We start from the raw sequence: 25,506 nt of genomic DNA on the forward strand, positions 1-25,506 counted from the left end.
CAACTAGGGCCCAAGTGCTGCCACTGATGGGGTGGGTGTCTGTGTAGCCCAATTTTTGGAAAAAAAGGGAGACTCCGCTTGGAGTAACCCTTGCTTGATGTGTTTTTAAAAGAAGCCAAGATGAACAGAGCTGGGATCAGCAAAGACTTTGCTACCTACCCCGGTGTCATCCTGGGGACGGATAAGAATGGCGTATTTTTGAATGTGCTTGATGCAAATCAAAACATCCTGTTTGCAACTAGGGCCCAAGTGCTGCCACTGATGGGGTGGGTGTCTGTGTGGCCCAATTTTTGGAAAAAAAGGGAGACTCCGCTTGGAGTAACCCTTGCTTGATGTGTTTTTAAAAGAAGCCAAGATGAACAGAGCTGGGATCAGGAAAGACTTTGCTACCTACCCCGGTGTCATCCTGGGGACGGATAAGAATGGCGTATTTTTGAATGTGCTTGATGCAAATCAAAACATCCTGTTTGCAACTAGGGCCCAAGTGCTGCCACTGATGGGGTGGGTGTCTGTGTGGCCCAATTTTTGGAAAAAAAGGGAGACTCCGCTTGGAGTAACCCTTGCTTGATGTGTTTTTAAAAGAAGCCAAGATGAACAGAGCTGGGATCAGCAAAGACTTTGCTACCTACCCCGGTGTCATCCTGGGGACGGATAAGAATGGCGTATTTTTGAATGTGCTTGATGCAAATCAAAACATCCTGTTTGCAACTAGGGCCCAAGTGCTGCCACTGATGGGGTGGGTGTCTGTGTGGCCCAATTTTTGGAAAAAAGGGAGACTCCGCTTGGAGTAACCCTTGCTTGATGTGTTTTTAAAAGAAGCCAAGATGAACAGAGCTGGGATCAGGAAATACTTTGCTACCTACCCCGGTGTCATCCTGGGGACGGATAAGAATGGCGTATTTTTGAATGTGCTTGATGCAAATCAAAACATCCTGTTTGCAACTAGGGCCCAAGTGCTGCCACTGATGGGGTGGGTGTCTGTGTGGCCCAATTTTTGGAAAAAAAGGGAGACTCCGCTTGGAGTAACCCTTGCTTGATGTGTTTTTAAAAGAAGCCAAGATGAACAGAGCTGGGATCAGCAAAGACTTTGCTACCTACCCCGGTGTCATCCTGGGGACGGATAAGAATGGCGTATTTTTGAATGTGCTTGATGCAAATCAAAACATCCTGTTTGCAACTAGGGCCCAAGTGCTGCCACTGATGGGGTGGGTGTCTGTGTGGCCCAATTTTTGGAAAAAAAGGGAGACTCCGCTTGGAGTAACCCTTGCTTGATGTGTTTTTAAAAGAAGCCAAGATGAACAGAGCTGGGATCAGCAAAGACTTTGCTACCTACCCCGGTGTCATCCTGGGGACGGATAAGAATGGCGTATTTTTGAATGTGCTTGATGCAAATCAAAACATCCTGTTTGCAACTAGGGCCCAAGTGCTGCCACTGATGGGGTGGGTGTCTGTGTGGCCCAATTTTTGGAAAAAAGGGAGACTCCGCTTGGAGTAACCCTTGCTTGATGTGTTTTTAAAAGAAGCCAAGATGAACAGAGCTGGGATCAGGAAATACTTTGCTACCTACCCCGGTGTCATCCTGGGGACGGATAAGAATGGCGTATTTTTGAATGTGCTTGATGCAAATCAAAACATCCTGTTTGCAACTAGGGCCCAAGTGCTGCCACTGATGGGGTGGGTGTCTGTGTGGCCCAATTTTTGGAAAAAAAGGGAGACTCCGCTTGGAGTAACCCTTGCTTGATGTGTTTTTAAAAGAAGCCAAGATGAACAGAGCTGGGATCAGGAAAGACTTTGCTACCTACCCCGGTGTCATCCTGGGGACGGATAAGAATGGCGTATTTTTGAATGTGCTTGATGCAAATGTAGCTGTGAAGTGTACAACTGGGGCACAACTGCTGCCACTGAAGGGGTGGGTGTGTGTGTGGCCCAATTTTTGGAAAAAATGGAGACTCCGCTTGGAGTCACCTTGCGGTGTTTTACATGATTTTAGAAGGGCGTGCCATGCCTATATCTGTGTGTCCTCCTCTTTTTCCTTGTCCAGCTGTTTTGTTTTCGCATGAGTATATGTCCTTGTCACTTTCCAATGTGTTTGAGTTGTTTGTCACCTTTAGGACACCTTTGAGGGTGTTTTCTAGGTGTTTTTCTGTGTTTGTGATTGCCTGCCATTGTTTCCTATGCAGTTCGAGTTCGGTTCGTCGAACGTTCGACGAACCGAACTCGAACGGGAGGTCCGTTCGGCGAACCAACCTCGAGCCGAACCGCGACCGGTTCGCTCATCTCTAGTGGTGTGTTGTGCGGTGCGCGTGTGGCGGTGTGTGTGTGTGTTTTGGGGGGAGGTGTGCACCCCCATCGGGCTCCATCCCCCATGCTGCGCACTCCCCATCGTGCTCCATCCCCCATGCTGCGCACTCCCCATCGTGCTCCATCCCCCATGCTGCGCACTCCCCATCGTGCTCCATCCCCCATGCTGCGCACCTCCATCGTGCTCCATCCCCCATGCTGCGCACCCCAATCGTGCTCCATCCCCATGCTGCACACTCCCCATCGTGCTCCATCCCCCATGCTGTGCACTCCCCATCGTGCTCCATCCCCCATGCTGCGCACCCCCCATCGTGCTCCATCCCCTATGCTGCTCACCCCCATCGTGCTCCATCCCCCATGCTGCGCACCCCCCATCGTTCTCCATCTTCCATGCTGCGCACCCCCCATCGTGCTCCATCCCCCATGCTGCGCACTCCCCATGGTGCTCCATCCCCCATGCTGCGCACTCCCCATCGTGCTCCATCCCCCATGCTGCGCACCCCCATCGTGCTCCATCCCCCATGCTGCGCACCCCAATCATGCTCCATCCCCATGCTGCGCACTCCCCATCGTGCTCCATCCCCCATGCTGTGCACTCCCCATCGTGCTCCATCCCCCATGCTGCGCACCCCCCATCGTGCTCCATCCCCTATGCTGCTCACCCCCCATTGTGTTCCATCCCCCATGCTGCGCACCCCCATCATGCTCCATCTTCCATGCTGCGCACCCCCCATCGTGCACCATCCCCCATGCTGCGCACTCCCCATCGTGCTCCATCCCCCATGCTGCGCACTCCCCATCGTGCTCCATCCCCCATGCTGCGCACCCCCATCGTGCTCCATCCCCCATGCTGCGCACGCCAATCATGCTCCATCCCCATGCTGCGCACTCCCCATCGTGCTCCATCCCCCATGCTGTGCACTCCCCATCGTGCTCCATCCCCCATGCTGCGCACCCCCCATCGTGCTCCATCCCCTATGCTGCGCACCCCCCATCGTGCTCCATCCCCCATGCTGCGCACCCCCCATCGTGCTCCATCTTCCATGCTGCGCACCCCCCATCGTGCTCCATACCCCATGCTGCGCACCCCCATCGTGCTCCATCCCCCATGCTGCGCACTTTCCATCGCGCTCCATCCCCCATGCTGCGCACTCCCCATCGTGCTCCATCCTCCATGCTTCGCACTCCCCATCGTGCTCCATCCCCCATGCTGCGCACCCCCCATCGTGCTCCATCCCCCATGCTGCGCACCCCCCATCGTGCTCCATGCCCCATGCTGCACACTCCCCATCATGCTCCATCCCCCATGCTGCGCACTCCCCATCGTGCTACATTGCCCATGCTGCGCACCCCCCATCGTGCTCCATCCCCCATGCTGCGCACCCCCATCGTGCTCCATCCCCCATGCTGTGCACTCCCCATCGTGCTCCATCCCCCATGCTGTGCACTCCCCATCGTGCTCTATCATCCATGCTGCGCACTCCCCATCGTGCTCCATTCCCCATGCTGCGCACCCCCCATCGTGCTCCATTCCCCATGCTGCGCACCCCCCATCGTGCTCCATCCCCCATGCTGCGCACCCCCCATTGTGCTCCATCCCCCATGCTGCGCACTTCCCATCGTGCTCCATCCCCCATGCTGCGCACTCCCCATCGTGCTACATCCCCCATGCTGCGCACCCCATCGTGCTCCATCCCCCATGCTGCGCACCCCCCATCGTGCTCCATCTTCCATGCTGCGCACCCCCCATCGTGCTCCATCCCCCATGCTGCGTACTCCCCATCGTGCTCCATCCCCCATGCTGCGCACTCCCCATTGTGCTCCATCCCCCATGCTGCGCACCCCCATCGTGCTCCATCCCCCATGCTGCGCACCCCAATCATGCTCCATCCCCATGCTGCGCACCTCCATCGTGCTCCATCCCCCATGCTGTGCACTCCCCATCGTGCTCCATCCCCCATGCTGCGCACCCCCCATCATGCTCCATCCCCTATGCTGCTCACCCCCCATTGTGCTCCATCCCCCATGCTGCGCACCCCCCATCGTGCTGCATCTTCCATGCTGCGCAACCCCCATCGTGCACCATCCCCCATGCTGCGCACTCCCCATCGTGCTCCATCCCCCATGCTGCGCACTCCCCATCGTGCTCCATCCCCCATGCTGCGCACCCCATCGTGCTCCATCCCCCATGCTGCGCACCCCAATCATGCTCCATCCCCATGCTGCGCACTCCCCATCGTGCTCCATCCCCCATGCTGTGCACTCCCCATCGTGCTCCATCCCCCATGCTGCGCACCCCCCATCGTGCTCCATCCCCTATGCTGCTCACCCCCATCGTGCTCCATCCCCCATGCTGCACACCCCCCATCGTGCTCCATCCCCCATGCTGCGCACTCCCCATCGTGCTCCATCCCCCATGCTGCGCACTCCCCATCGTGCTCCATCCTCCATGCTGCGCACTCCCCATCGTGCTCCATCCCCCATGCTGTGCACACCCCATCGTGCTCCATCCCCCATGCTGCACACCCCCCATCGTGCTCCATCCCCCATGCTGCGCACTCCCCATCGTGCTCCATCCCCCATGCTGTGCACCCCCCATCGTGCTCCATCCCCCATGCTGCGCACCCCCCATCGTGCTCCATCCCCCATGCTGCACACTCCCCATCGTGCTCCATCCCCCATGCTGCGCACTCCCCATCGTGCTACATTGCCCATGCTGCGCACCCCCCATCGTGCTCCATCCCCCATGCTGCGCACCCCCATCGTGCTCCATCCCCATGCTGTGCACTCCCCATCGTGCTCCATCCCCCATGCTGTGCACTCCCCATCATGCTCTATCATCCATGCTGCGCACTCCCCATCGTGCTCCATTCCCCATGCTGCGCACCCCCCATTGTGCTCCATTCCCCATGCTGCGCACCCCCCATCGTGCTCCATCCCCCATGCTGCGCACCCCCCATCTTGCTCCATCCCCCATGCTGCGCACTTCCCATCGTGCTCCATCCCCCATGCTGCGCACTCCCCATCGTGCTACATCCCCCATGCTGCGCACCCCCCATCGTGCTACATCCCCCATGCTGCGCACCCTATCGTGCTCCATCCCCCATGCTGCGCACTCCCCATCGTGCTCCATCCCCCATGCTATAATAGTTCTCCTATTATACTCAGAGAGGAGTATAATAGGAGGACTATAATAGGAGGAGTAATCCTGCGGGGAGAGGAGTATAATGCCGGCTCCCTGCACATGTGTACCGGGAGCCAGTGTACACTGGTAACTATGATACACATCGGGTAACCAAGGGTCCTTAGTTACCCGATGTGTATAATGGTTACCAGCGTTCACCAGTTCCGTCATGATCAGAGCATCGCAAGGTTATGTCTGGCGCTGCTGGGATCGTGACGGAGCCGGTGTACGCTGGTAACTATGATACACATCGGGTAACCAAGGGACCTTAGTTACCCGATGTGTATAATGGTTACCAGCGTTCACCGGCTCCGTCACCATCCCAGCATCGCAAGGTTATGTCTGGCGATGCGTGCGGAGGGCCGGGGCGAGCGGTCAATCCATGCGGAGGGCGGGGCCAGGCCGAGCCCAGCGGCGACCAATCCGTGGGGGGGTGGGGCCAGGCCGAGCCCAGCGGCCAATCAGACGGGTGTAACTGTAATGACACTCACCGTGACACAAATTTGGAGCAAGACAGACAGACAGACAGACAGACAGAATAAGGCAATTATATATATAGATAATATTATAACATAAGTACTAATATACATATACAGTATCTGGGAATATATATATATATATATATATAATTGCCTTATTCTGTCTGTCTGTCTTGCTCCAAAATTGTGTCGTTACAGTGACAACTTTCGGATTGGCCGCCGGGCTCGGCCTGGCCCCGCCCACCCCCATGGATTGGCCGCTTGCCTTGGCCTGGCCCCACCCCCTGCATGGATTGGCCGCTCGCCCCGACCCTCCGCACGCATCGACCGCTCGGCCACGCTCCTTCCCCCGAATTCAAACGAAGCCCCAACTCCCCAAGCCCAGACATAACCTTGCGATGCTGGGATCGTGACGGAGCCGGTGTACGCTGGTAACCGTGATACACATTGCGTAACTATAAGAAGCGCTTCGTATCATGGTTACCAGCATACACCGGTGCGGTCAATAATGAAGTGTCATGCAGCGTTGAAAGAGTTAAAGACACTGCAAGACACTTCATTATAGGCAGCGGGCACCCCCAGAAGAGAGAAGACAGAAGAAAGAAGACCCCCGATCATATTCACCAGACGCCGACCGGGAGCAGGTGAGCGCATCAAGGTCCTGCAGCGGCGGAACACACACACACACGAACAGACACACACACTACACACATCAGATCACACTCACTCACTCTCACACACATCTCACACACACATCAGATCGCATCCACACACTCACAACATCCAGTGATATCGCTTACTTCTCGGCGGCGATACTGTGCGTGCAGTGACCTTCCAGGACCTGCCGGAGGATCACATGGCCGGAAGCATGTGGCATCTCCGGATGTTGTGAGCGCGTATGTGCGATATCGTCAGTGTGTGTATGCGATCGGATGAGTGCGTGTATGCGATCGGATGTGTGCGTGTATGCGATCGGATGTGTGCGTGTCGGCAGAAGGCAGAGGAGCACTGCGTGCAGCACAGCTGCTGGGACCGCCCACCGGAGGGCACAGGGAGAAGTGGGGTGTGAGTGTATGCGATCAGATGTGTGCGTGTATACTGTCTGATGTGTGACTGTGGAGCACGATAGGGAGTGCGCAGCATGGGGGATGGAGCACGATGGGGGGTGCGCAGCATGGGGGATGGAGCACGATGGGGAGTGCAGCATGGGGGATGGAGCACGATGGGGAGTGCAGCATGGGGGATGGAGCACGATGGGGGGTGCAGCATGGGGGATGGAGCACGATAGGGGGTGCGCAGCATGGGGGATGGAGCATGATGTGGGGTGCGCAGCATGGGGGATGGAGCACGATGGCAGGTGGACAGCATGGGGGATGGAGCACGATGGGGGGTGCGCAGCATGGGGGATGGAGCACGATGGGGGGTGCGCAGCATGGGTGATGGAGCACGATGGGGGGTGCGCAGCATGGGGGATGGAGCACGATTGGGGGTGCGCAGCATGGGGGATGGAGCACGATGGGGGGTGCGCAGCATGAGGGATGGAGCACGATGGGGGTGCACACCTCCTCCCAAAACACACACACACGGCAACACGCGCACCGCACAACAAACCACACACACACTGGGAACCACAAACACCGCCCTACACAGACAATCACCCACACACACAGAGACAACGCTGGACACACACAAGACCCAACACACAAACACCGCGGCATACACAAATATACGCACATACCGCGCAACACACACACATTGCACAAAACATACCTCCCCCCAAAACACACACGCACTCCACACCCACACAAACCGCGCAACACACACAGCACCACACACACAGAACGCTGCAGACACACAGCGCTCCACAAACAACGCAACACACACAACGCAACACACATACAACACCGCTCTCACCCCCCCCCACACCCAGACAACACCCAGAACATTTACACTGCCCTACACAAACACTGGCAACTACACACAGCAACATCTATATATATATATATATCACAAAAATCATACATTAACTACACAATACGTAAATTCTAGAATACCCGATGCATAGAATCGGGCCACCTTCTAGTATATATATATATATATGTATGCATGTATGTATGTATGTACCGCCCTGAGAGGGTCCTGGCCGCTCCGCGTCTCGGGCCGAGCCGCTCGAGGTCCGGGCTCGGGTTGTCGGTGGCACGAGCGCCTCCGGACCGGGGGCCACGTCGCTCTGTTAAGAGGAGGCAGTGGCGTGGTGGTGGTATGAGAAGAGGTGCGCAGCCGGGGGCCGCGTTGTCATCTAACGGGTCATGACGCCACCCACGGGTCGTGGTGACGGGATGCACCCCCGCTGCGGCTGGAGTGAAGGGGGGATTCCCGGGAGTGGTGTTGTGGAAGCAGCCTAGATGTTAGCCCCTCCATGGGTAGGGGCGGTGTGTCCCGGGGCCCAGTGGGGGACTGGCGACTGTGTCGTTGTCGGGGTGCAGGGTGCCGTGCTGCGGTGCAGTGTCGTGCCCGGATGGCACTGGTGTACTCACGATTAATTCACACTCAGAGTTACTGGTAAACCAAAGTTCGGGTATGGTCGGGTCCCGCAGCCGGCTGCTAGTGTCCCTTGTGAGGCTGATGGTGGCCCCTTTCCCTTGCACCTCTTGTTGTAGTTTTCGGCTCCCCTGCCTGGATAGTGGTAGCCCGCTCCCCGGCGTTTAGCTGCCGGAGGAGCCCTCGGTTGCCTGAAGGCGCTGGCCCGTCGGATGTTTGGCCCTTGGCGGTGGCTCTCACCCGGTATCGGTGGGCTTTTGCCTTCTTTCGGGACTTTGGGTGAGGATGAACCCGTGAGGTCCAGACTGCAATCAGTTAATTTGCTTACACTCAGTGGCTTCTAAGCTAGGACGGGGTCTGAGTACCTAGTTTCTGGTGCTTTGGTAAACGGTTGGCTTCCCGGTTCAGGGCCGGCAGGCTCCAACCCTGGCCTGGTCCCTACGGTTCCGCCGCTTGCTGAACCAGTACTCCTTCAGGCGGCCACCGCCGTCTGCCTGCCTGACGTTACGGGGATCGCAGGCTCCAACCCGGATCCCTGACAGCTCTGCTCCTCTACACCTCCTGTCACTGTCACTCTACAACTTAATCTGTTTGAGTTTCCTGCCCCAGGACAGTAGTCTCCTCGGTGGGCGTGCCTTTCTGCCTGACTCCACCCACCTGGTGTGCCCTACTTGCCCTGAGGGAGGCATCAGGTCTCCCTTTCGGGTGACGGGATGTGTCCTCACAAGGGATGGGGGTGTGTGTGTAATGTGGTAGGTGTTGTTACCTGTGACCCCTGGGGTCCAGGGCGTCACATTCCCCCTTGGTTTAATGCAGACCGTCCGCGGGCTGCCCGACCAACTCCGGTTTATTTTTCTTTTTTTTTTTTTTTAACTGTAAAAACGGTAAACTGGAAACATTTACAATTATAATAACATTTGTACAATATATGGTTACTGAAGGCCTTCCCATAACGGGAGGCATTTTACTTTAACGTTGCATAACTTTGATAAACGGAACAGGTTCATGTCCTTCCGCCTTTCCCACCCAAACAACCTAGCCTTGATGCTGCCCCTAAGAATTGGGCAGCACCCCTTTTCCCCAGTCCGGAAACAGAAACATGGCCAGATCACCCAGGCGGGAACGGGTACGGTTCGGCGCACCCGGCAGTTGTCAAAGGGCTCCCCGGAGGATGGTCACCGGTCCCGGTGGTGACCGGACCACAGCCTGCTCTGCTGTGGGTCCTACCTCCAATCTGCCTCTCTGGAGGCTAACGGAACGGGAAGGCATGTTAAAGGGGCAGGATAGGCAATATTTACAAGCCCAATAGTTTTTGGGTGGCCGGCAAGTCCACGGCCTTGTCTATGACCAGTCACTCACGCAACAGGGTTATCAATGGGGGTCAAACACAAGTCCCAATCGGGACGGGTCCTATCTAGTAGCAATGGCTACCAGCTTTACTCTGCAACGGGGAACTCTTCTTCAATCTCCACATCGGGGCTGTATGGTGGCTGAGGGGGCTGTCTGCCTCTCCGGACATCCAGGGCAAACCAGCCCCTCTCCCCTCGGTGCCGGGTGTAGTGCACCAGATCTCCGGGTAGGAGTTCGCGGTCTGGGTACCCGAACGGGAGGTGGACATTCACATCCCGCCGGGAAAAGAAAACTTCTCCATTCAATTCGGGGTCGTACAGAAATCTCCAGCCCTTGTCCTTGTTGAACCTCCTGACCTGGCCCTGGTAGGTAGGGCCCCGCACCCAATATCCAGCTCTCCTTAGGTGCTCCTTCCCCTCGATAGTGTTACTTACAGCAAGATGGGCTGCAGTGTGTACATCACCCTGGCCAAAAACTAGTACTCTAGCAAGATACAGCTAAACCCCCACTAAAGTGGAAGCGTCACAGGTGCAGGAAGAGCAAATCACACACACACCTCCATGGAATGGAGGAGGGTGATTGCTAGATGATAAAAATGCACACTAGTGGCTTGCATAGAGCCTTGCACTGTTGGGCCTTGCACTGTAGAGTGTCTGTCCGTGCATGATACACAGGTGGGGTACGGCTTGGCAGCCCGCCTGATCTAATAGTATGGGCGTCACCTAATAGGCTGCGGGTTTGTGACTGTGTTATCTGCATATGTGAACCGCGCTCTATGCAAGCCACTAGTGTGCAGTTTTATCATCTAGCAATCGCCCTCCTCCATTCCATGGAGGTGTGTGTGTGATTTGCTCTTCCTGCACCTGTGACGCTTCCACTTTAGTGGGGGGTTTAGCTGTATCCTGCTAGAGTACTAGTTTTTGGCCAGGGCGATGTACACACTACAGCCCATCTTGCTGTAAGTAATACTTAATTTTTGGAGGATATTTTCCTCTTTTTGTTGCTATGTTTATACTTCCCCTCGATGGTGCGGGCAAGTACCTCCTCTCTCCTCTTCTCTCTGGCCACTATCTCCTGGCTCAGTTGGCTAGGCTGCCACTCCCAGTATGGGGCATTCGCATGCCCGGGGTCTACTGCGATGGTGGTCTGGCCCAGCCGGCGCTCCCCGATGTCACCCACGATCGGCACTCTCAAAGGGGAGCACCGCTGTGTCACGGCCAGCTCTGCTGCCTTGCAGCTGCCTCCCCGCGGAACCTTAGCCGAGGCCCGTGACCCTGGAGCGGCTTGCCTTGCCTTCTGGGCCTTCTTGGCCAGGCGGACTGCTGGGGCCTGGGCACTCTTGGGCGCGGTCACTTCCGGGACAGTTGGCATCGCCTCGTGATCAGGTGCTGGCCGGTAACGGGTCCTCTCAGGCAACGGGCACAGCGCGGCCGGTTTCCACAGAAAGTCCGGGCCAGCACCCCCAAGCAGCTTCCCAGGAGCGCCCAGAACGGACTCCGCCACCAGTGTCAGCGACAACCACTACGGGCAATGGAGGAGGCGGTATGGCGGGCAGCAGCAGACCGATCCCCTCAGCCGCGATGGCCGACCCCTCAAGGGCATAGGTTCGTGGGTCGCCTTCCCACCCTGCCAACACCGTCATCCTTTCACGGGCCCGCACGGCAGCCACTATCTCCCCCATCTCCGCCGCCCAGTGCTCCACCAGGAAGCTTACCTGGTGCTGGAGGCGGCGACACAGCTCCTCCATCCGGGCCTTCACCCACGCCGCAGTTCCTTGCGCAGGGTCTGGGGTATCGGGACGCTGGATGGGAGTCGCCATGCTGTATTGTCGGGATCCAGGAACGGAACTGATGCAGGGTCCTGGAGTCCCTGCCCTTTATCTTTTCGGTTACATCAGGCAGCCTCCTCGCCCGCCTCCCCCTTGGTTTTCCTTTAGCACTCCTCCTTCGGAGGCGGGGCTTCACTTTCGCGCCTTCACTGCTCGGGGAAGACGACTCGAGCGGGAAACTTTTGCGCCAAGATGGCGGAACGTCAACTTTTTCAGCAGGACGCCGCTGACGGATGCTTCTAAGGCGCACTTCCACAGGTAAGTGGACTGTCCGAATCCTGTTCGTGATGCCAGAAGACTCGATGTGTACCGCCCTAAGAGGGGCCCGGCCGCTCCGCTGCTCGGGCCGATCCGCTCGAGGTCCGGGCTCGGGTTGTCGGTGGCACGAGCGCCTCCGGACCGGGGTCCACGTCGCTCTGTTAAGGGGAGGCAGTGGGGTGGTGGTGGTATGGGACGAGGTGCGCAGCCGGGGGCCGCGTTGTCGTCTAACGGGTCGTGACGCCACCCACGGGTCGTGGTGACGGGATGCACCACCGCTGCGGCTGGAGTGAAGAGGGGTTCCCGGGAGCGGTGTTGCGGCCGCAGCCTAGATGTTAGCCCCTCCGTGGGTAGGAGCGGTGTGTCCCGGGGCCCGGTGGGGGACTGGCGACAGTGTCGTTGTCGGGGTGCAGGGTGCCGTGCTGCGGTGCAGTGTCGTGCCCGGATGGCACTGGTGTACTCACGATTAATTCACACTCAGAGTCACTGGTAAACCAAAGTTCGGGTATGGTTGGGTCCCGCAGCCGGCTGCTAGTGTCCCTTGTGAGGCTGATGGTGGCCCCTTTCCCTTGCACCTCTTGTTGTAGTTTTCGGCTCCCCTGCCTGGACAGTGGTAGCCCGCTCCCCAGCGTTTAGCTGCTGGAGGAGCCCTCGGTTGCCCGAAGGCGCTGGCCCGTCGGATGTTTGGCCCTTGGCGGTGGCTCTCACCCGGTATTGGTGGGCTTTTGCCTTCTTTCAGGACTTTGGGTGAGGATGAACCCGTGAGGTCCAGACTGCAATCAGTTAATTTGCCTACACTCAGTGGCTTCTAAGCTAGGACGGGGTCTGAGTACCCGGTTTCTGGTGCTCAGGTAAACGGTTGGCTTCCCGGTTCAGGGCCGGCGGGCTCCAACCCTGGCCCGCCTGGTCCCTACGGTTCCGCCGGTTGCTGAACCGGTACTCCTGCAGGTGGCCACCACCGTCTGCCTGCCTGACGTTACGGGGATCCCAGGCTCCAACCCTGGTCCCTGACATCTCTGCTCCTCTATACCTCCTGTCACTGTCACTCTACAAATTAATCGGTTTGAGTTTCCTGGCCCAGGACAGTAGTTTCCTCGGTGGGCGTGCCTTTACGCCTGACTCCACCCACCTGGTGTGCCCTACTTGCCCTGAGGGAGGCATCAGGTCTCCCTTTCGGGTGACGGGATGTGTCCTCACAAGGGATGGGGGTGTGTGTGTAATGTGGTAGGTGTTGTTACCTGTCACATATATATATAGAGAAAGAGAGAGAGAGAGAGAGAGAGAATGTATCATACACTATGTATGTGGTAATAATTATGTCCTGATGGAGATTGGTATAAAATTAGTCATATAACATGTGTCGACACGTGCATACTGAAAATAGCCAAATTTGTGTATAATATATGCGTAATTTATGGATGAAGATGGAGCGTTATCCACGTCAATCATCAAAGGAGGATGGCAAACAGCGGTAGGAGGGGGGGACAGGAGCAGATAAAGAGCACACTCATCTGACCAGAAAAGGTCATTTCCATACGTGGCGGTCATATTTTATAAAGTTATTTCTGGGGTCTGCAAGGGGACTAAAGCCTGCTTAACACGTTGCAATTAGTTGTACAATCGCATTTGCGATGTGACACGCCCAGGTTGCATACGGGATCTTATGAGATCACACATAGGTCATTCATTTGCTGTCACACCAGCGTTAGTAGTCTATGTTAAATTGATCAATTTTGTGTGCGATCCTTTAGATCATGTGTTCTGTGACGTATGCATTGGGCACCTTTTTTTTTTTTTTTTTATTTATTGACTTGCCAAGCGTGTGTAATGTGTAGAGATGCGTTTTTACTATGTCATCTGCCATTCAGCTCTGCTACATGGCCGCTGACAGCAGACACAGACAGCCATGTAGCAGCAGTGAATGGCAGATGACAGCAGACACAGACAGAGCCGCACTGTCAGAATGAACTCGGGTGAACCTCACCCGACTTCATTGTCATGCTGCGGCTCTGTCTGTGTCGCGTCCTGATTAGCGGTCACCAGTGAAGGGCTCACCGGTGACCGCTAAACTCCTGAGTACCTGAATTGAGCAGCCTTCTCTCATATACTCACCGATACCCGATCCCCGGTGGCGGCTTTTACTATTTTGAAAAAGCCGGCCGCCCATTAAACAATCTTGTATTCCCTGCTTTCCCCGCCCACAGGCGCCTATGATTGGTTACAGTGAGACACGCCCCCACGCTGAGTGACAGGTGTTACACTGCACCCAATCACAGCAGCCGGTGTGCGTGTCTATACTGTGTAGTGAAATAAATAATTAAATAATTAAAAAAAACGGCGTGCGGTCCCCCCCAGTTTTAAAACCAGCCAGATAAAGCCATACGGCTGAAGGCTGGTATTCTCAGGATGGGGAGCTCCACGTTATGGGGAGCCCCCCAGCCTAACAATATCAGTCAGCAGCCGCCCAGAATTGCCGCATAAATTAGATGCGACAGTTCTGGGACTGTATCCGGCTCTTCCCAATTTGCCCTGGTGCGTTGGCAAATCGGGGTAATAAGGAGTTATTGGCAACCCATAGCTGCCAATAAATCCTAGATTAATCATGTCAGGCGTCTATGAGACACCCTCCATGATTAATCTGTAAGGGACCGCACGCCGTTTTTTTAAATTATTTAATTATTTATTTCACTGCACAGTATAGACACGCCCACCGGCTGCTGTGATTGGGTGCAGTGACACACCTGTCACTCAGCGTGGGGGCGTGTCGTACTGCAACCAATCATAGGCGCCTGTGGGCGGGTAAAGCAGGGAATACGAGATTGTTTAATGAGCGGCCGGCTTTTTCAAAATAGTAAAAGCCGCGGGAGCAGTGAGAAAGCCGTGCAGCGCCGCGCCGGTGATCGGGGATCGGTGAGTATGAGAGAGGGGGTAAGAGGGATAGCCTGACATGGACAGAGAGAGAGGGACAGAGATAGTGACCGACTGACAGAGATTAGTGAATGACAGACATTGTGAGGCGCTTCAGAACGCAGCTTTTCAGCTGCGCTCTGAAGCGGACCTTTTTTAAGCTGCGGTGCAGAGCGCACACCTGCGCACATAGCCTCAGACATCACAATCGTATGAGGGATGTCACACGTTTCAATTGACTAGGTTCATACAACAAAACGTCCAATGTATGAGGAATAAACGACGTGTATGCGATCACCGTATTTTCGTTCAATCTTGATTGCACGTAGGTGTCACACGCAAATACGAACGATGCAGGATGTGCGTCACAACTTGACCCCGACGACGGATTGAAAGATTTATTGAAGCGTGTAAAGCAGGCATTACACCACATCGGCCACATTCACAAGAGGACATACAGTGTATACCATTAATAAGGAGATCCTCAATGAGCAATACTTAGCTTTATATATAAAAGAAAGTCCTTCATATATATCATGTATACACTAGGTGAACCGCCACAATCCAATATTCAGCGTCTTTGTGGACATCTCCACCAGTGGTAGTCCGCTTGCTGTATGGGAAGAGTCTGCATCAAAGTCCTCTTTGATGTGATAGTAGCCAAAAACGCCCGCCTCAAGGCTGGAATTAATAGGGTGGATTTTTCCATATACAGTATCATTGAGTTCAGAACTCTACTCTTTGTCTATGAATTGATAAGCTGAACTTTCTGCATCATTAGCTGAGGATTAAGGCCACCTTACACACAGCGACATCGCTGGCGATGTGGCCGGTGAAAGCACCCGCCCCCGTTGGTTGTGCGTCACGGGCAAATCACTGCCCGTGGCGCACAACATCGCAAGAAACAGTCACACGTACTTACCTGCCTGGCGACGACGCTGTGGCCGGCGAACCGCTTCCTTTCTAAGGGGGCGGTTCGTGCGGCGTCACAGTGGCGTCACTATGCGACCACCCAATAGAAGCGGAGGGGTGGAGATGAGCGGGCGTAACATCCCGCCCACCCCCTTCCTTCCTCATTGCCGGCGGCCACAGGTACGGTGATGTTCCTCGTTCCTGCGGTGTCAGAAATAGCGATGTGCGCTGCTGCAACAACCTGTATCCTGCAACAGCAACGATAATTGGATTAGAACGACGTGTCAACGATCAACGATAAGGTAAGTAATTTTGATCATTAACGGTCGTTCGTGCGTTTCACACACAACACATTGCTAATGAGGCTGGATGTGCGTCATGAATTCTGTAACCCCAATGACATCTCGTTATCGATGTCGTTGCGTGTAAAGTGGCCTTTACACCGTCATTCTATACATGTTTTAGTGTGTTTCTTGGTTGTTGCACAGTAATGTGTGTGTTTTAATGAATTTTTTTATATAATAAAATTTTGTATTGGGAAATTTTGTGAATTCACTTCAAATTTACACTGTTATAAAATTGTACACTGACTACTTTACAGTGTATCAAAGTGTCAGATCTTCAGTGTTGTCCAATGAAAATATATAATAAAGTATTTAAAAAAAATGTGAGGGGTGTACTCACTTTTGTGATATACTGTACATTTGATGTGACAGCTGAAACTCAGCTCTGCATTTGTAATCTTCTTTCTCTTCCTCACACTGTATAAGTATAATGACAACTCATGTATTTACAGATACTAGGTAGATGTTGTTTACATGCTGTTTTTGTGTGTTACTTTTATTACATAACCCTCATTACACCAATTTGATTTGTATTGTTCTTACATTCTGGTATAGTTGGTTAATTGGTATTAATAAGGCTCACATAATAGCGTACATTGTTGAAATACTTAGTGCCAGAAATACATTCTTTGGCAAAATCTTCTACTGTGGTAAATGTTTTGATGAAAAACAGACTTGGTTCATGTTTCAGATTCCTCAAATATTCTCCTGAAGAAGGTGTTTTCAAATATTAGCCAAAAATGTCTCTTGAAACAGTAACACATTTTGTATAAGAGCAATCTAACATTATTGACGGGGGAAAAAAAAATCTATTTTTCCTTTTATGGACGAGTAATAAGAAAAACAAGTGCAATATTTTGAAGTCCAAACAGTAGACACCCCCAGGTGTTGCACAGCAGGACAATATTGGGACTGAAATTCGGCCTTGGCATTTTAAAGAATATGATCCTTCTTGTAATGCAGTGAGTGTGAAAAATGTTTGTGCACTTGTAGGTTATTAGTGACAGGGATATATCACATTTACAGAAAATAAAAAACTGCTTTTTACTGCACTTTGTCATATGCAGAAAAAACTGAAGTGACACCATCTGGAATACAAGTTTACCTTCAAGAAAATGTTAATTGTTCTTTACAGGAGACAGGGCCATATTTGTAATAGAAAACTCCATTTGGTTTAATTCACATATCTGTGTTTTTTAAATGACAATACACATATGCTACAGAGGTGGCATTCATGCCTTGCCTGAAAATGGGAAAAATAGGAAAATAAAGATTTACGGTAATTTAAAGGGAACCTGTCAGATAAAAAAAATGCCACCCTAATGACTAAAAGCATGAGACTGCAGGGAGGAATAAAGTTAATTTCCTCTCAGCAACGGGGCTCTCGGGGCCAGAGCCAAGCAGCTTTAAAACATATTAACTTGCGGATTAATCCATATCTGCATATTAGGCTCCCTTCACACATCCGTGTCTCTTGTACATGTGACATCCGTTTTCACACATACTGGAGACATGAGCACACATAGACCCTTTAAAATCAATGGGTCTGCACACATGTGCATGTTTTCCCATGGACTGTGTGTCTGTGTGGAGCATACGTGTGTCCGTGTGCTCCACACGGAGACATGTCCGCATTTCTCTGGCAGCACTGGTGTAACACGGACCGCACACTGATGTGCTCTGTGTGACATCAGTGTGACACGTACCGGAGAAAACCACATGTCTGTGAAATAAAATTATTTTCTATACTCACTTGTCTCCAGCACTGCTGTCACTTGCTTCTGACTTCCGCTCATTATCCACATTGCATATGCACAGCACCGAGGACCAGAAACAAAACAGCAGTGCCGGAGACAGCAGCACCATGGACAGGTAAGTAGAGACGTTAATGCTGTCAGTGTGCTATGCGGATGTCACACGGATAGCACACGCTGAACACATACACGGACACACGCACACATTTACGCACCTACACCACGGACCGTGCAAAACGTGTGTGTTTTGCACAGATGTGTGAAAGAGGCCTTAATAACATTTTTTTACCTGACAAGTTTCCTTTAAGTGTAATTTCAGTATGCTTGTATAACTCTTTTTCTCCTGATTTAAAGGTCATACCAGGATGTCCTGTTGCAAAAACAAAATTACGCGTGGTACGTGGTATAACTGGTGCATTATATATTCTAATATCCAATATATTCTAATATCCAATTGTGCCTCTGTAAGGGTGTGGACTTATGGTTGTGAACCTCCTGAGGACATCAATGGCTTTGCTATAATAGTGTAATCTATATGCAATGTAGTATTGTATAAGGTGTAGTGTAATGCATAGATGTAGCATAGTTGGAAATGTGGACGGTATTATGGTGCAAAGTAATTGAAGGTGTGTAGAAATGAATAAAGGTGAAAGGTTAGGTTTGCCTAACAACAAGTTGCAGGGGCAGACAAAGTGAATGCTGGGATTACCCACAAAGCTAGGAGTATAAGGTTATATAGGACAAAGCTTTTTCCTGTTTGTGAAGAATTATGTAGTGGAAGCTAATGGGAGATGTCAAGTGCAGAAGGTGAAAGAGTTGAGTTCAGATGTAGCTCTACAGAGATAGACTGAAAAGGTTACGGACACAGTGTCAGGCCAGCATGAACAGGGACCTTTAGAGAGAAAGAGGCGCCTAGCTGAAGGACATTGACACAGTGGCAGTAGGTCTACAAGCGGTCTTTGAAACATAGCATAGCAGTGCCGGGTATCATAGCCACAGCAAAACACATGGACCCGAGTGGTTAGATATCGGTGGGATGCAGATGAACCAGCCTCCCTCTCCCTACTTGGCAGCCTTTGTGTAAGGCTGACTTTTAAATAATGCAACACAGTCATTAATGTCTAAATCGCTGGCAACAAAGGTGAGTACACCCCTAAGTGAAAAATGCAAAATTGTATCCAATTAGCTATTTTCCCTCGCCAGTATCATGTAATTCATTAGCGCTAGAAGATCTGGATGCTAGACAAGAAAAAAATCACACACTTGCATAGCACTCGCATGACATGAAATACCAAACGGATATCACTCATCCAACTTTTCTAGTTGAGAATGGGACAGATTTTTAACATCCCAATGTAAGAGCACCCTCAGTCTTAAGGCTGCTTTACACCAGACAATCTATCGTGCGATAGATCGTTGGGGTCACGGTTTTTGTGACGCACATCCGGCATCGCTGGCGATGCCGGCCTGTGTGACACCTCCTAGCGACGCAGTATCGCTCACAAATCGCGAGTCGTGTACTGCTCGTTAGGTTTCATAATATCGTTTAATTTAATTGTTCATCGTTCCCGGGGTAGCACACGCCGCTCCGTGTGACACCCCGGGAACGATGAACATCGCTTACCTGCGACCCGCGGCTCTCGCCGGCTATGTGGAAGGAAGAAGGTGGGCGGGATGTTTATGTCCCGCTCATCTCCGCCCCTCCGCTTCTATTGGCCGGCAGCCGTGTGACGTCGCTGTGACGCCGAACGTCCCTCCCACTCCAGGAAGTGGACGTTCGCCGCCCACAGCGTGGTCGCACGAGAGGTAAGTATGTGTGACGGGGGTTACCGACTTTGTGCGCCACGGGCAGCAATTTGCCCGTGACGCAAAAAGGACGGGGGCGGGTACGATCGATTGTGAAATTGCATAATCGGTCGTACCGTGTAAAGCAGCCTTTAGACTCCACAAATCTGGCCGTTATGGAATAGTGGCAAGAAAAATAGCCATTTCTGAAAGCAAGCAATAAGAAGCCCCATTTACAGTTTGCAAAAAGTCATGTAGCAGACATGTCTAGCATGTGGTAAAAGGTGCTCTAGCCATATGAAACCAAAATAGAACCTTTTGAGCTTAATGAAAAAAGATGTGTGGCGGAAAACTAAAACTGCACATCATCCCTGAAAGCACCATCCCCACTGACAAACATGGTTGTGGCAACAGATGCTGTGGAGATGCTTGTCTTCAGCAGGGACAAAAAAGCTGATCAGAGTTGATGGGAAGATGGATGATACTAAATACAGGACAATTCTGGAGGAAAACTTGTTAGAGGCGGCAAAAGACTTGAGACTGTGAAGTAGTTTTACTTTCAAGCATGACTACGACCCTAAATATACTACCAGAGCTACAATCGATGGTTTAGATTAAAGCATATTCATGTGTGTGAATGGTCCAGTCACAGTCCAGACCAAAATCCTATTGATAATCTGTGGTAAGACTTGAAGATTGCTGTTCACAGATGTCTCCATCTAATCTCACTGAGTTAGCGCTATTTTGCAAGAAAGAATGGGCAAAAAATGTCAGCCTCTAGATGTGCAAAGCTGGTAGAGACATACCCCAAAAGACTTGCAGCAGAAATTGCAGGGAAAGGTGGTCCTACAAAGGGAGGCTGAATACATTTTCTTTTAATTAGTTAGAAAACCATGTATCATTTCCTTTAAACGTGACAAATACTTGATAGTTTGTGTTAGTATTTTACATAAAATCCCAATAAAAGACATTTCAGTTTGTGTAACGTGAAAAAATGTGGAAAAGTTCAAGGGGTATGAATGCTTTTTCAAAGCATTGTGAGTGCACCTTCCCACCTCCTTGTTTTACATATGCTTCATCTACTACCACCCTTTGCTGGCTCTATGAAGCAAGAGCTGTCAATCAAAGAAGAAGGAGGGTGAAGATAGAGGGTAGACAAGCAGGTGGGGAGGTACACTTAAATGTTTGGCCCGCTGTGATGCACCGAACGCCGTTTCTTGGTTTGAACAGTCATCATCTGCTCACAAAGTCCTTTTAAAGGGAGTCTGTCAGAACAAAATAACTTTTCAAACCAACCATATACCCATGACGTGGCCAAACAGTTCAGTGCACCTTCGTATCTACTAGTTTTTCATCTATCTTGCTATTTGAGAGATAGATTGAAGACACATTAGAAGAAATGGCACTGAACTGTTCTGCCATGTCAGGGATGCTCCAAGTGCCTGTGCTTGGTTCGAAAAGTCATTTTGCAATGACAGAGTCCCTTTAAAATCCATAACATGTGTTAATCCGCACCATGTGTCAATCCACACTACATGTAAATTTCTGCACAAAGTTTTTTCAGCAGCGTATGCATGAGGTATTTTAAAATCATATCTATTTTGCTGGTATTGAAACAAAATGCAGAGTTTTCACTCCAAAATTGAACTGAAAGTCCACATCCTAGCCACTATTTGTGAACAAGTCCAAAGGGGTTGTGGAAAGGGAAAACATCGAACTTTATTCTATACGGGTCGGCGTTCGCAAGAGAATCATGATGACAGGCACGGAGGTCATCAGCTTTCATGACCACCCATCGGCGCCACACGATCACATAATGGGTGCTCTAATGGGATGGATAAAAGTGTCAGGATGGCAGTCAACAGCGAACTTAACATCTTGATAAGTTTGTTGTGCTTATTAGCATCAGTCGGAGAAGTAGAGGATGCAGACAAAGTCTATGGGAGAGGAATGAAGCTAAGGAACACCTTGTGCAGTTCTGTCATGGCAACAAACTTAAAATCACCAACACCCTTCAAATTGTCTCTTCAGGGAGGAAAAAGACAAACTCTAGTGTCACCTATTGGAAGTATAATATTACCCAGAGGAGTATTGCAGCTATAAGTCTCCTCACCACTGACAGCCAGGTTGGTTTGTCAGTCTCCACAAGGAGAAAAATTTTCCACTTCAACACCCTTCAGTCAGTCACATATACACTTTGAAATCTACACCTGGATATCCCCAAATGGACAGTATTGCAAGCAAATCAACTACATCCTCTGACAGCAAAAAAGGAAGGGATCAATTTTCTCTGAAAAAAAATAAACACTACCAGGCGTAAACTGGTCACCTGGTGATTCTGATCACCGAATCCTTGTAGCCATAGTCAGGCTCAAACTATGCAAGATCAATCATGCAGCCATGCATCGGAATTGTTATACCGATAAGATCTCTGTGCAGTTTGTTATCAAAATAACAGGTTCAGGGCCCGGATGAATTCTGGGCAGAGACCAACGGAACCACTGCTAAAACTGAAACTGCTCCAAAACAAGTATCATACAAGAAGCCAATATGTGGTAGAACTTGTCTACCTAAACTGCCCTCCAGATCGCTAGTAAGAGGAGAGCAATTAAGGTTAATCGCAGTTGGAATGATTAACTCAATGCCAACTTCCAAAGAGAAGCCTGGAAAGGCAAGGACAACATCCTGAATGCCGAATGAATGAATTTCAAAGAAGCCTATTACAAGGGCAAGACCAGGGAATTAATCGTCTTGATGAAAAAGTACAAAAGCCTGCTAGAGTGCTAATCACTCTAAACAACTATCAAAAACATGGCAGGAATGAAATTTGTGAACTGTCGGACATCAAGTAGCGATAGAAAGATTACACAGAGGAACTATATGCCAGCACTATCACTGACGAGCGTAGAGGAGGAGCCAAGAGGAATCAGAACCAGAAATATTGAAATGTGAAGTGGACTGGGCTCTGAGGCAGTTTCTAAACAGCAAAGCACCTGGCAATGGTGATATCCATGAAGATCTTCTCAAACCAGTCAAAGCAGCCGTACTGACGACACTATTTCAGAAGATCTGGAGGACCTACACTTACAAGGTGCTTCTAAAGATCATCTGATCTATCTTTGATAGATAATTTTCTGATGGCCAATTTGGATTCCGTAAGGGCATAGGGACCTGTGATCATATTGCAAACCAAAGGTAGATCATAGAAAAGATATGAACTACTATGCTTTGTTTATTATACCAAGGCATTTGACTGTGATGAGCATGATAAGCTTTGTGAATCAATTTGTGAGGTAAGGCCCCTTTACACACTGAGACTTTCAGCGATCCCACCAGCGATCCCAACCTGGCCGGGATCGCTACAAAGTCTCTGGTGAGTCGCTGGTGAGCTGTCAAACAGGCAGACCTGGCCAACGACGCAACAGCGACCCGGACCTGCAGAACGACCTAGCAAGTCATTGGGGACGTTGTAAAGCAGCTTTTTGAAAGGGAAGTCGCTAACAAAGTCGCTGTAAAGTCCCCTTTACACACTGAAACTTTCTAGCGATCATGCTGCACAGCGGGAAACAAAGGACCAAAGAATGGTCCTGAACGATTTGTAGCGATCAGCAACTTCACAGCAGGGGCCAGGTCGCTGATGTGTTTCACACACTGCAATGTCGCTGGGGAGGTCGCTATTACGTCACAAAACCGGTGACGTTACAGCGATGTCGTTTGCGATGTTGCAGTGTGTAAAGCCACCTGTAGGAGTGCTGGCACACCTGATAGGTAATTCAGGTCATTCTATGATGATCAAGAAGCTACAGTGTAAACCAGATATACAGAATGGTTAAAAATCCAAAAGGGCACACGACAAGGATACATCCTCTTTACTTTTGTCTTCTACCTTTATGCCTGGTACTTGGTAAACGTCTTCCTATCGGTGGCCATTTAAATGACTGTTTACACGGCAGACCAAAGTAAGTGATGCACACTGAGCGATCTGTAATAGATCTCTCAGTGTGCATAGGCTGCCATTGTTCTTTTCAGAGTGAATCCTGTTTACACAGGGCAATGCACTGCCGAGAACAAGGATTTTTCTGTGCTGCAAAAGATCTTTACACGGAGTGTTTTGCTCATTCATCAGCTGATCTCCAGAATGCAAGATTATTGTGAAACAAATGTTTTCAACAACACTCGTTCATGATTATCTTGCAGGTTAGATGCAGGTTTATATGATTTGAGTGTTGTGGTGAAAATAAACGGAAGAACCATTAGCAATCTTAGGCGGGCTTTGCACACTACGACATCGCAGGCCGATGCTGCGATGCCGAGTGCGATAGTGCCCGCCCCCGTCGCAGCAGCGATATGTGGTGATAGCTGGCGTAGCGAAAGTTATCGCTACGCCAGCTTCACACACACACTCACCTGCCGTGCGACGTCCCTGTGGCCGGCGACCCGCCTCCTTGTTAAGGGGGCGGGTCGTGCAGCGTCACTGCGACGTCACACGGCAGGCGGCCAATCAGAGCGGAGGGGCGGAGATGAGCAGGATGTAAACATCCTGCCCACCTCCTTCCTTCCGCATATCCTACGGAAGCCGCAGTGAGGCCGGTAGGAGACGTTCCTCGCTCCTGCGACTTCACACACAGCGATGTGTGCTGCCGCAGGAGCGAGGAACAACATCGGACCATTGCGTCAGCGTAATTATGAATTACGCCGACGCTATACCGATGATACGATTACGACGCTTTTGCGCTCGTTAATCGTATCATCCAGCCTTTACACACTGCGATGTCGCATGCGATGCCGGAAGTGCGTCATTTTCAATTTGACCCCACCGACATCGCATCTGCGATGTCGCAGTGTGCAAAGTGCCCCTTAGTTATCCAGATGATATAACCCATCTGGGAGGACCTATATTAGCTGATCATGAAGGTGAAAGAGGAATACGAGAAGATGGGGCTTTACTTGAGCATCAAAATGAAAATCATGACTACCTCCAATGAAAAAGAAGAATTGATCGAAAGCTTAATTTTTCTTGGGTCTCTCATTAATCACAGTGGGGGTTTGACAGCTTAGATCAAGTATTCATTAGAACTAGGGCATGCATCTGTGAGGAGGAAAAGGCAGGTAGTGGTAGTCGTGTGTGCAGGGGTCACCAGGCTGCAGCGCAGCCGGTCGGTAACCCCTTGCCTCCTAGTTGCCGCCTTAGTGCAAGGATGCTTACGCCACAGTACATTCTCTCTCTGAGTCAATAAAACAGGCATATCCTCTTTAAACAACCGAACTTTACTGCTCTTCAATACGCATAACACGGGCACCGCTTCTGGTCCCAGACTCCACTTCTACATATAATTTATCGGCCGACCACTGTCCTGGCACCTGGGCTCCATCGGACACCACTAGGCCCCTCATTCTCCTGTCTGACGTCACGCTACATGAACCGATTTAAATAGTCTTTAAGCCTATCCGTCCTACCCACAGGGATTAGCTTGCGCTTTGAAAAGGCTATGTATGACAGCACTCCTCCGTTTGTGCTCTTGACCAGGACCTACCCTTCTCTGTTAAGAACCCACTAACTTTCGGTCTCGCGGGGGTTTCTTTGGGTTTCGAATCCAGGAAGAATGGAGTCCTACCCGATCTGACTGGACTAAACCCAGCTTCTGGGAATGCCAGTCCATGCCTCATTATTCTCCCCCTGTGCCTGCGCAGTGACGTCACTCCTGTGCGACTGCTGTGCTGAGAGCAGAAAGCGCAGGACGGGAGGATGCTGACAGGAGCAGTGGGGAACAAGGAGAAAGGTGAGGACGGAGCAGCGGGGGTGATGAGGAGAGAGGTGAGGACGGAGCAGCGGTGGAAGGAGGAGAGAGGTGAGTACTTTGAG

The sequence above is a fragment of the Anomaloglossus baeobatrachus genome, chromosome 1 (assembly GCF_048569485.1).
Source record: "Anomaloglossus baeobatrachus isolate aAnoBae1 chromosome 1, aAnoBae1.hap1, whole genome shotgun sequence".
Lineage (NCBI taxonomy): Eukaryota > Metazoa > Chordata > Amphibia > Anura > Aromobatidae > Anomaloglossus > Anomaloglossus baeobatrachus.